Here is a 12,500-nt window from a genome sequence, read left to right as displayed (position 1 = left end):
TCTACAAATTACTTAAATATAAATTATTCTTTTTTTTTTCAAAGAAATTTTATTATTTTTCATCATAAAAAACAATCATAAACATAAATACAAGTAAAATCCCCCACCCACCCCCCGGACTTCCCAAACCTAATCCCAGGATAATATTCATATATAAGTAATCAAATACTAATATCTCTAACTCCACAAAATATCTTAATCTACTTAAAGAGATAGAAAGAGTAAACAAGATAAAAACAAAAAAATCTAAAAACCTAAGTTATATTCTACCACTCTATGCTTCTTTTGAATATAAACAATCCATCTTCTCCATATTGATAAAAATTGTTCATTCGAATAATTTTTCAAATAAGCCGAAATCTTTGCCATTTCAGCAAGATTCGAAACTTTCAATCTCCAGTCTTCCATTGTAGGCAAAATTGGGCTCTTCCAATTTTGGGCTATCAGCAAACGAAATATAAATTATTCTATTAAATAAACTGTTCTTTTAAATATATTGAAAGCAAAACTATGATCAGATGTGAAAATAGAAAACCGAGACTATAAATCAAAGACTTATGGTATGCAAAGCTTGCATTATGACAACAAAAGTGATTTTTTTTCCAGGTAAATAGAATCTGTTCTATTAAAATAACCATTGGATCCCATCTGTTTGTCTAACTTATTTGTGATAGTGCAATACAGTGCTTTAAACTTTTTTATATATAATATTTTATTAGTTTTCTAATTTTAAACAGTGCTTTAAACTTTGCAGATAAGCTTTTTTTCTTTGCTTAGAATATGAATACGGTATTATAAAATAAAGAAAATACTATATTTTACCCATTATACAGAGCTATTATAGATTAAAGGTGGCCAACAGCAGCATCAACTGCACCCAGAAATGAACTAGTAGGCAATGCAACTCTTAGTAGTAGCATTACATGTGTAAACCTTGGTGTGTCCATAATTGCATGATGTACCAGATGGTATTCAAGCATAAGAGACTGAATAAGGCTTCCTAATCTAGAAAAGGACATAACTAGGCTATATTATGTAATTGTGCAAAGGTCCTCCTACCAAAACAAATTATAACTTAAAAGCTATAATTTAAATCAGAATACATAACATAAAGGGAGCAGGCATAAATTGTAGAGAGGTTTGATACCATATTTATATATTTAAAATAACACTTTTATATCTAGAATGTTGAATAACAGCAACTGGGAAAATAAACAAAATTTAAATTGAAATAATCAATAACTTTTAAACTAGCACAGTTCATATTGTTTTGACTGACTTTAATTAATGTAGTGATTTTACAAGACAGGTTTTTGTCTCTATGTTGAGTACATGTGCACACAAAAGTACACAGAATGCATGACCTACAAGATTCTTTACATACTTATCAGTAAATACATTAGAGGTCAAGTGGACTGTCATGGCATATATTTGAGGACTTAATTGAAAAATGCAACACCACATAATATTCCAATTTTCTCGTTATTTTATTTAAGACAGTGAAAAAGTACAGGGTCCTTAACTTACAACAGTTCATTTAGTGACCACTCAAACTGCAGTGATTCACTTAACAACTGTGGCTAGAAAGGTCATAAATTGGGGCAAAATTCACTTAGCAGCAGAAATTTTGGACTCAATTGTTGAGGGACTACCTGTAGTTTTAGTTGCCTAATCCCCAGCAAGTGAATTACAAACCTCTACTTGCCTCATCTTTCAGAGAAAAGTTCTTTTTGTTCCCAAAGCAAAAAGCTACTGTAAAGATACAGGAAACAAGATTTTTTCCTATTCTACAGATAGTCCTTGTCATACAACAGTTCATTTAGTGACTGTTCAAAGTTACAACGGCACTGGACAATGTGACTTATGATCTTTTTTCACACTTACAACCACTGCAGTATCCCCATGGTCACATGATCAAAATTTGGATGCTTGGCAGCTGGTTCATATGATGGTTGCAGTGTACCGGGCTCATGTGATCACCTTTTGCAACCTTTTGACAAGCAAAGCCAAAGGGGAAGCCAAATTCACTTAACAACCAGGTTATTAACTTAACAACTGTAATGATTCACTTAACAACTGCATCAAGTAAAGTCACAAAATGGGGCAAAACTCACTTAACAAACGTCACACTTAAGAACATAAATTTTGGGTTCAATTATGGTTGTATGTTGAGGACTACCTGCAAAACGTTCAGCTCAAAGCTCTTCTAAACATGAGTATATTGGCATATTTATGTTCTTAGCATGTATGTACCACTTTGTGTTGCTAAATACTAGAACTATTCCTATTGAGAGCTAAAAAAGAAATTGCAGAATTATGGGCCATTTTCCTTCCTCTGTCACTCAGATGAACTGACAGTTGGCCTTCATTCAGCTATTGGTAGACAGATAAATCTTTCTTCTATCTTTTGATATATCTCCTCTGTGCCAACTATGTTGGTCAGAGATATCAATCATGCTTTTCCTTCTTGGGGAATCATCTCTTGATTGCAACCTCAAATGTTTCATGGAATTGTGAGTACTCATGAGTTAATGAATCTTCAGCAGTACAAATTTTGTCCCAATTCTAGGACCATTACCCCCTGTCCTCATTATCTGTATTAAAACCAACACTCCATCTCCAGCAAGCATTAGGAATTGTCTGAATTTGTCTTAGTCATTTTAGCAGCCAGCCTTCATCTTCATTTCCAAAAATCATCTTCACAGTGTCCTTCTGGATATTATAAGACCTTTATCAACACCATACCTGCTACTATTCCAACTCACAGGAGCACTAGCCTCCCAGTTCCTTCCCACTACATCCCACGGAGATTTCAGCACACAATACATCTCAAGGTCTTGGTCAGGAAGATTCTATTTGGACTAGATAGTTCCAAAGATTCCAAACTCAACTGGAATAAGGCCTTATAGGTTATAACTTATAGACTATAGCTAGCCCTTTCAATTGCATCCAAACCAGCAACCAGTGTAGCTCCAGAAATATTGATATTATATGACAGTAATAAATTGTCACTGCTCATTTGCACAGTTTTCCCCATAACTTGTTTCTGTTTCTGTCATTAGTTTCATTCAATGGAGTATAAATAATAATCTGTCCCCATACTCTTGGCCTTCTGGGAGGACTCCCAAAATTGGCTCTGCTGGTTGGCTTCAGGCCTCAAAGGGGATATGTTACATTGAAGGTGGTTGGTGGAATAATAGAGAAGCAACAGCAATCCCACCTTTGTTATCACTGTGCATTTGGTTCTTAGTTTTATTTAATTCTTGTTAATTGTAATGTTTTTATCTTTATGTTTTTATTGCATTATAAGCTGCCCAGAGATACATGAATAGTGATAGGAGATACATATACATTTTATAAATAAATATTCATATTCTGTATATATTTATAAATATCTAGATGACACTAATTCATATGCTCCGTCACAGTTTAGCCCTTTTAATTATTGAATCTATTTAAATAGATTACCTCCATTCATATTTATGATATTTTTTCCCTTTCTCTTTCTCACATAAAACCACAGCATACCCATTTCCTTCTTTCATTTCTTTCCACTAATTCATGATTTTTACCATATATTGCTTTTACATTTCAAGTCATAATCTTCCTCATGAGATCAACAGAAGATGGATCTCTACCACTTTGCTCAATAAAATGTTTAAAATAATACTTTGTAATAAAATAAAGTATAACCACAGCCTACCTAACATCCAAAATAAATTTTCCAAGACACTCAAAAGGCCTGACACCCAAAGTAAAATTTAAAAATAACCAAAATCATGTGCAATAGCCAGACTGTGCAAATCTTTCTTATTAAAAACTAAGCTATTATTTTTCAATCATGTATTTCTTTTTTGTTTGTATCACCTGTGCTATCATACAATGTCATCTACTGTTTTAAAGAATTTCTGTTGTCTGGATAAAAATTTAGTTCAAGAACCACATGAATAGCATGGTTCTTATAAGTGCATATATTTCTGCTAAAATACATTTGTTTGTTCTCATTGTACTTTCTTCATGTAATTTTGTACAATGGATGATTTTAATAGGGAAAAAATAATGAGTGCATCAGAATGATGCACTTACCTCCTAACTGATAGTGTATGTGCTATAATATGTTCACTTGCAAGGTATTCTTTAGATTGAAGACTCCAGCTGGGTTAACATTGGGCTTGGGGTGTACTTATGGCATACTGGCAAAAATGTACCGAACTGGTATTGTACCTTTCCCATTAGCAAGAAAGGCTTCATGTGACATAGGTACAGCTGAGACTGATGATTTAGTCTATGCTTTATTTTGTTACAAAGTAATACAAATGAAGTGATAATTTTATACTTGCAGTAAATATCTTTCTCTTTTGTCTTATTACTATACATGAGGAAAAACATTTTCTATTAAATTTAGCCCAAAGTTTCTGTTGCTGACTGAGGCAGTTGTTAAGTGATTCATGCCTCATTCTATAGCCCTTTTTTACCAAAGTTGTTAGGTAAATAACTGCAGTTGTTAAGTGAATCATATGGTTATTAAGTGAATCTGGCTTCTCCCATTGACTTTGCTTGTCAGAAGCTGGTGGGGAAGGTTACAAATGGTGATCATGTGACCCCGGAGAGTGCAATTATCATAAATACATGCCAGTTGCCAAATGCCCAAATTTTGATCACATGGAGATGCTGCAACAGTTATAAGTGTGAAAAACGGTCATTTTTTTCAGTGCTGTTGTAACTTGAAATGGTCATTAAATGAAGGGCTGAAAGTCAAGGTTTAACTGTATACATTATAGAAGTTTATAGAAATCTACTCAGTATAATTGGCTTAAAATATCCTTACAAATTAAAAGCAGATTTATTAGCATAAGTGTGTTAAGCAATGAAGCAATCCATATGACAAACAAGTTGCATGGGGTAAAAAATAAAATTTTGTCCCTTTATTTCTGTGCAGATCACAGATTCTTCTATCCTACAGAAAATAGACTTAATATAAATTGAAAACCTGTATCTTCCTTGTATATATTAAAATGTAAGTTATTTATCTATTTTTATATTCTATTCAATAGTCTTTTCCAAATATATGAATTTATACTGATTCTAATTTTGTAATTTTGTAAACTACATTTTACCTAGAATCTGTAAGAAAACAGAGAAATCCAATCAAACACATAAGCACCTGAAAATGCAAATTCTCGTCAACATCGTATATTTTGACAACAGGAAAAGCTCCTGTGTTGTTCTTTAAGACCTCTTTTTTTGCACTTGACTTTTAACCTTCAGTTTACAGTCTGGACTAAAAATGCCACCGAGGGAAATCTTCCAAAGCTCCTGAATAAGACTTAGAAAAATGAAAGCTTAAAACCTCAATAGCAAACAAAAGTCAACCAATGACAATGTCTGACAGCTACCTTCAATTCTGAAGTGATGCTTCTGTCATCTAACGACTCAAAGTATTGATTTCTTTCAGCATGAAAAAGCCCAAGCCAATGAAATAGATATAGCAGCAGGCCCATTCCCCTCCCCCGATAATAGCCATCAAGGTTAACACAGGCAGATCACTTATCAAGGTATCTTTTCTATTTCTTCTTGTTTTAATGGACTGGATACAACGTATTGGCTTTTCATCTCGGCAACCTGCAGCCTCCACCCCCCTCATCATTTATCCAGCTTTTACAGATCAGGAGATTTAAAATCTGCATATAAATTAGCTGTCGTTTAACCTATTTATTACAAAAAGGAATGCTGTAGTTTCATTGCATTACAATTTCCTCAATATCTCAGGCATTAGAAATATTAAAACATGTTTGAAAAAGAGTATTTTGAAAATAAAACAGAAGTATCATGAACAGAAGGCTAGGTTTATAGGTCAACATACAATTTAATGCTGAGAAAGTTCTTTTTTAGAAAGGTAATGTGAAGTACTAGAGTGAAGAACTGCTTTTATTGTGTAACATGAAAATTATGTTATTAAAATATGTTCATAACACTTCCCATATATAAACATATTTGTTAAAACAGTATTGGTTTGCTGTGGATTTGTGGATCTGAAAATGGAAATGGAACGTAAAAAAATGTCCTTATGTAGCCAAAAGAATTATTCAAATATCTTCCATGTATAAAGTAGAATTCAGGTCAGCTCACAAGAGTTCAATTTTAATTTATCTCCCTTCTCCCTTCACATATTGGATTTCCAGAATTCTCCACTCCCACCATCCTAGCTACATATAGATGAAGTTGGACCCGGGTACTAGATTCTCTTATATCAACAGATAAATATGAAGAGATGCCTTTGATTAGTCTCAGTGAGGTGATGCCATTTTCATCAACAAGGCAAGAAAAGAGGTAGATGAAATGAACAACATGAGGACTTTTCACTTCCCTCTTAGAAATGAGAAGAACATACTGTTTTGCAAATCAGTTTAAAGTGTACTTTGTTCAAAGTTCCATAAAAGGAAAGCACCTCATAAATTGTACAACAGAATATTTAATGTGATATACCTACTTTTAATATATTTAATTTTAATAAAATCAAGGAATATCTTTGTACAAAACAATATGGCATTAGAAATCAGCTCTAAAAGTTAATTGTGTGTGTGTGTGTGTGTGTGTGTGTGCATTTGTTGATTCATGCATCTATTTTCAAATATACAGAGAATATCTGGAACAAAAAATTAAATTAGTTATAAAACCAGACTGTGATAATTAAATTTAGAATATTCATATTAACTATCTATTGCCATATAGTATTAAGTAAGTCCAGGGCAACTGAAACTAAATATATATTTTCTCTGCTCTTTTCTGAAGTTCTGTTTCCATTTGTACATATGCCTTGAAATACAACAAAGAATCTTTAAAGAGTGAAAACTGATTTATATAAAGCAAAACATATTCTATATTTTTTGCATTTGTGACAGAAGCACTGAGGCACTTCTAGATTAAAAGGATTAGCTGGTGGCATCACTGTTGCCTGGGGGATGCCGGGTTGGGGGCTCCTTTCATGTTCCCAGCAGGAGCTGGAGCGAAGGATGAGAGCTCACCCTTCCCCATGGCAGCACTCAAGTCTTGAATGCGGGCTTGCTAACCTCCAACCCAGCATCCTAACCACAAGAGCCACCATGCTCCTATATTCTATACTATAAAAATGCAAAATATATTTTAATATATTTTAATCTTGAAAAATCAATAACATTAAACAACAATATACATGTAGTCCTTGATGTGCGATTATTCCTTTAACAATAGCCTGGAATTATGATGGCCCCTCAAAAGGTACTTCTGGCTGTTGCAAATGTCACAAAACCCTCCCCAGTCAAGTGATTATGACCTGGGTGCTTGGCAACCCATTCATACTTATAGCTGGTTGTCAAGCACCCCACAATGATGTTATTGCCATTTGCAATGTTCTCAGCCTGCTTCCCAAAAGAGTGAATGGAGAAGCTGGGAGGCAAAATTGCAAGCTGATACTGCTGCCTGCTAAGAGGACTCTCTCTGGAAACTGCCAGAGGATTTCAGTTCCCTATGGAGCTGAATCTTTCCTGGCAGGCAGCTCTTTTGAGAATGAAAGGGCTGCTTGTAAGAGGGTTTCATCCTCACACAGAACTGAATCACTCTGGCAGACAACCCATTCACTCTAAAAGAGTTGCCTACTGTAGGCATTCAGCCCTGCATGGGGCTGAAAACATCTGGCTGGCAGCCATTTTGTTCTCAAAGAGCTGTCTGCCTGATGATTTGAAATCTTTCATCAGACAACTGACATCTTTCATCAGACAACTCTTTTGCTCTATCCACTTAACTACCCAGTAGATTACTAGATGACTACAATTGGGTGTGATAGGGTTGTGGTTACTGAGTGAAGCAATCTTGTGAAGTTTCGCTTAATGATTGATTTGTTCAACAAATTAGATTCTGTTTCCAATTGTGGTCATAGTCAGGAATACAGATAAGTAAGTCAAGTACTGTACCAGTTCTGGTTTTTTCACATTTGTCATGGTGGTTGTTAAGTGAACCTATTCTTTCAGCGAAAAAGGAGGGAAACCAGCAAAAAACATCATCACAAATATTGGTCACATGATCACAGGATGCTAAAGTTGTAAAGATGAGACAGCCTGCATAGTTCCAAGGCTGTTGTAGTTCCAAACAGTTGTAAAACAATTGTTTTGTAAATCAAGACTGCCTGTGCCTGTATTTTATATAAAGCCATGATAATCCTGGACTCCTTGTCTACACAATCCTATTAAAAATGCAGAATGCCTGTGTAATTCTCTTATGTGAAAGTAGTTTGGTTTAATGTAACACTAGAGGTGACCTGTTATGGATATCGAGATACTGTAGAATTAGGCTAATTTAAAAATAAAGGACATTAGTAAAACTGTGTCTTTTTTTAAAAAAAAAAAGAGAGATAGAAAGAAAGAGGGAGAAAGAGACCTAACTCTAACTCTGTAATTATTATACTTCAAGTTGGTATTATCATAAAAATAAACCAGAAATCATATCAAAGGCAAAAGTGCCTATACCCTTCATTCCTTTACCACTAGGTTCATTTGTTTTTTGTAACTATGTAGAACTAAATTCTCCTGCTTCAATTTTTTAATTTATAGAAAACAATTATAAAGCATTTTAAAATTAATTTAATGATGAAAACATTTTGTTCAGAAGAGCTGTATTTGTTTTACAACAAACCTAGACAAACTGCACACAATACATTTCAAATTCACAGATCAGTACAGGAAATATCATCACAATGGCTTGCTTGAGTAACAGCATTAAAATAAAAATTATTAATAATAGAAGAGCATGGTCTACTATTACTAATATGTTATTGATCCTTGAAATTTTACACATCATTTAAGAAGCAGTCACATGATTCATTCAAATGAAGGTCTAGACAGGAGAGTTCACTTTATTCTGAAGGTACGTATCAAAGTAGATCTTGCCAAGCAATAAAGGCGCATCATCTAAGGATCTCTTTCACATTAAGAATCCTATTAGAAGGAAAACACTAAAAGGTAATTGAATTTCCCTCAGTTATCTTCATCTCTGTCAGCTCCTGCTACAATAACTTACTCTCCAGAGCACAGATAACTCAATTCTATCCAGCAAGCATATGTTATGAATCTCTAAAGCAAACCTGTCTAAATCATTCTGGTCTTCTATCAAGGTTGGCTGTGAATATGAACCCTGACAGAAAGCAAACAAATTTATTTTTATCTTTTCAATAATTCACTTCTTCATGACCTGATACAAGTATCTAAAGACATTTATGTTACTGCTAATTTCAGCATTATAAATACTGACTGAATATTTAACCAGCTACTTTGCTGTTAACAACTAAAGAAATTTGATTTCAGAATAGAAATTTGATGAGTACTGAAAATAACTTCTGCAGATTTTTCTAAATTCAAATGCTCATTCAGTTTCACTTAACATAATTTATTAACAGTAAAATAACTATTAACAGTATAGTTGTTATTTCACATTTAGTTTAAAAATAACTGAAAACCTTGTAACTATGTCTATATATTTTTTTCTTCAGATGTCAGGATTTCTTTTTCATTCACTGAAGAATACTGGATATATTAACCTGTTAAAATTTGTATATATAAGAAGCCACTATCACTACTGATATTCCTTTTACATACATATGGGTGTGGTTTGTGTGTTTTCCATTTATATTTTAAACTGAGACTTAAAAAAATAAAAAAATGTTTTCCTTAATAAAAACGATCATGGTGATAAAAGCAGATTATGTGGAGGTCTGCATACCCAGGAACAGGAAAAAAAATTCAACTGAAAAAAATCTTACAGTATACAGTTCTGCATTCACGTGTTCTCCCTCATGCAATTCTGATTACAACAGATAATAAAAGTGCAGAAGACAACAACCAACCATGAAAGTTTAGAGTTATCTTCCTCATGAAAAAAGAAAAGCTAGAAGCATGAGGGGAATATGAAGAAGCATATAGAATCATCATGAAATATAGAAAGGGAAGGGACATCATATGAAGAGGACTGAAAGGGAAGAACAACAGATAAAAGATGCTACTTCATGTAGTGATTAATAATCAGTAGAACTATTACCCCAAGGTTGCTATGCCACTAACTAATGATTTTAAGAGGTTTGCATATATTTATGGAGAAAAGGCCTATGAAGGTCAAGATGTAATGTTATCTCTGAATGGGGAATGGGAGAAGAGGGAAAGATTTATAAATTTATTTGTATGTTAGATTTATATCCTGTATTTTATATGGATCCTAAGGTAGCACATACTATTTTTCCCAACACCTGTTGGACTGATTGGACTGAGAGTGAGTGACTGGTCCCCAAAGCACCCACTAAATTTCTTGGTTGAAGGTGGGCTAGAATTGGATGTCCTCAATACTAGTCCAGCATGTTGACCACTAATCATACTGGGTCTCAGCTTAAAAACAGACCAGAAGCATCTGGCAGATTATTGTGAGCCACAAAATGCTGAATTAAGATGGATGCTGGCCTGATCTAATATAGCTATTCCTTTTTGCAACCATGTTATCATTTAATCAATCTCACATTACTTCTCTTCCTACTTAAGGTTCACTCTAGGGACTACTTCTGTAGCAGTGGTTCTTAAACGGATGTATTGGAAAAGTGGACATTAGGAAATACATGTCAGTTAATTGAAAGTTCACCATTGCTTCAATTTAACAGAATTATTTGAAATCCTTGTCATAGGCCTTTAATAACAAATTCTATTGGGCATCACTATTGGGCATCATAAAAATCTATTTGAAAGAGGATTTCCTGTGTTCCCATATAGTTCAGTCTTTCCACACTGCTAAAACTGAATGTGATTTGCGATTTTAATTAACCAGGGCTCACAGAAGTTTCATACTTGACTTTAGAGATATCTCTAAAATGAAACAGCTATTTCACAGCAGAAGCCAATACTCTAGTCACAGACATCTAGAAATTAAGTCTATAATACATCCAAGTATTAATTATGTATCTTTTCTTCTCAAATGCATGCTATATACTATGAGAAATAAAAGTTGGTAAAGAATTTTGTAAATATATTTGATTTAGGCTTCATTAATTAAGCAGCATTTCCAAAACATGGGAAGAAACAGTTCCAAAAGTACGGTATTCTGCGCTTGGTTAATCCCATCTCAAGTAAAAGGACTTACAGAAATGGAAAGGGTTAAGAGAAATTTGGCAATATTATCAAAGCAAATCCTTTAATTATTCATAGTTTCTTGGCATAAATTCTACCTTCATGTCATAGAAATAGGTTTTTTAAAATATTACCCTTATTAGGAGTTTTTTATTAGCAAATTATATTTTTGTAATCTCACTTCAATAATTCTGCTGCATTTGGATTTGCAACTTATATTTATATGTTCACAACTGATTCAGTTCCCTTCCGCCATTCATATTTTTTAAATAATTTCATTCTTCCTGAAACTAAATTTATTCTTAGACATTAATGGGTATTGTATGAGTTAAATAGGAAAAGCCCCGATTATGAACAAAACTTTAGCTTTTACTTCATATTTTAATAAACAGAACTGCTTATTTTTGTGATTTCTGTTTAAGTTCAAGATGATATCATTTAAATCCCTTGAGCCATCATGCTTAGATAGAAAAGAGTCAAGAGAAATTCACATTAGAAGTGTCAGACAACATCTTGTGAACAGTTCAAACATATAAGCATTGCAAACAAACCAAGAAAAACAATAAATATCATACAAAAATTGTTGGGATAACAAAATAAAATTTTCTGTTTTTTCTAACCATTCTTAGGTGAAAATGGTACAGTTAAAGAAGAAAATACCACTAGCAATTGGAAGAAAGGAGCTATCTAATCAATGAGGTTTTGTCAATCATAGTACACTGATATAAAAGCAGAGTCTAAGCTGTCTTCTTTGTCCCAGTTGAATGATTCTAAGGCAATAAACTAAAAAAGATGTATATTTCATTTCCAGAGGACTGTCTACCAATGCATGATACTTTGATTTAACAAATAAAACTTACCCTACTAGTTCACAAGCCAAAATGACACTGTAGATATATGACAACATTTATGTTTGCAGAAATGGATAACCAGCTCTAGATTAAGTCAAACAGCTTATTAAATAGTGCCTAGCTTGAAGCCAGCACAGATTTTAGAACATTAAGCCAGTCCACAGGAAAATAAATAAATAAGTAAACAAACTTTTAATATATTATTTTAAAAATAGTTGTGTCAAGGGGAAAATAGGAAGAAGGAGCATTATGTACATTTGCCACTTTGAAATATGTATTAAAACAATAAAGGTGCGATAAAAATCTTTTTGTTGTTGTTGTTGTTCGTCCATCGATTTCGATGAAGACCTTGACATCTTGTGGATTGTGGGCCATCAACGGTGTGTCCGTAGATGGCTGATTAGACCGATGTTAGCACGGAATGTTCTGCCACATACTGAACAGAGAAATGTGGACACTGTTGCTTCAGCATTTGCAGCTCTGGCTTTACGGAGTGCTCGCTTCTCTTGTGCCA

General features: G+C 33.6%; 1 protein-coding gene across 1 annotated transcript in view; it reads right to left on the bottom strand.

Annotated features, from left to right (window-relative positions):
- The window catches only part of LOC107287888 (lipopolysaccharide-responsive and beige-like anchor protein), a 275,476-nt gene that overhangs the window by 216,726 nt on the left and 46,250 nt on the right, over nt 1-12,500 (bottom strand). The window lies entirely within an intron of this gene.

This window comes from Protobothrops mucrosquamatus, unplaced genomic scaffold (genome assembly GCF_001527695.2).
Source record: "Protobothrops mucrosquamatus isolate PMUCROS unplaced genomic scaffold, P.Mucros_1.0 scaffold453, whole genome shotgun sequence".
Classification (NCBI taxonomy): Eukaryota; Metazoa; Chordata; class Lepidosauria; order Squamata; family Viperidae; genus Protobothrops; species Protobothrops mucrosquamatus.
Note: the sequence above shows the minus strand (reverse complement) of the source record. Positions and strands in the feature narration are given on the sequence as shown.